Source organism: Aplysia californica, unplaced genomic scaffold (genome assembly GCF_000002075.1).
Source record: "Aplysia californica isolate F4 #8 unplaced genomic scaffold, AplCal3.0 scaffold00561, whole genome shotgun sequence".
Taxonomy (NCBI): Eukaryota; Metazoa; Mollusca; class Gastropoda; order Aplysiida; family Aplysiidae; genus Aplysia; species Aplysia californica.
Window position 1 is genome coordinate 386,586 of NW_004797831.1, and position 1,176 is coordinate 387,761.

A 1,176-nucleotide genomic window follows, 5' to 3' on the forward strand; every position below is an offset into this window, starting at 1 on the left:
ACACACACACACACACACACACACACACACACACACACACACACACACACAGGACTGTAAACTATAACTTCCTAAACAAATCAACTCGTTCCCTTCGCAGTCATTTTGACCAAGTTGATCGAATCGTTACGAGTGACCAAAAGATCTTCTATTTTGCAAGATTTTATAGTAGGCCTGTCGAAACAATGAAATAATAAATTATGTTTGATAACACATTTTTAGGATGCACAGGACAGGCTTCGCTGGAGAAATGTGGAGTTGATGGCCTATGCTCCACTGGGAGTTAAAAAGGGCAAGAGAAGAGAGAACACACTAATTTAGGGGCACTATATCTATACATACAGAATTTTTCCCTCTAACTTGTACTTGCATCGTGCAGGGCGGTAAAGTATGGTTCAACTCGTAAATAACATTATAAGTTTTAAACATGGCACTAAATACTATACCCTGCATAAAAACGGCCCAAGCATTAGGAGAGAAAAAAAAGGAGTAGACTTTGACTGATTAAATTTCTGATTCAGGTATTAAGACGGCGCTTAGCTGTATTGTTGGGTGGGGGTGTGTGGGTGGCACAGGCCAATTGAATTTTATCAGCTATATTTAAGGGGGCTTTGTAAGAGTATCCGTCAGTCACAATTGTTCAACTATAGTTTGATTTACGAGAAGGAGCAGGCTACTCTCCCGTCTCTGTTAACTCTTACACTGCCAGGTTTTTCTATGATCCTACTGTACAGGCCAAGCCGGCCTCGGGGATCAAGCAATAAAAGGTTAATCCAATAAGTGCATATCGTTATCTTAATCAAATTTTAATTTGGCTGATACGGAGAGTCGACTTTACGCCGTATCAATGGAAAGCCTTTTCTAGCAATCAATTTGATCTTGTTTGTTGGTGAAAAGAGGGTAGAATAACCTTTGATTTGGCATGGAACATGTTAGTGGAGTAGCCTACATTATGGAGAAGAGCATTTGATCTGGTATAGAACGTGGTAATGAAGTATGAGGAATAGCATTTGATTTGGTATGGGATATGTTAGTGAAGTATGAAGAATGGCATATTTTGATTTGGTATAGAACATGTTACAATTGTAGCGACAGAGTTGTGGTTCATAAGACGCATGCTACGTATCCCATGGACAGCTAGAAAAACAAATGAAGAAGTCCTAGTCGAAGCAAATT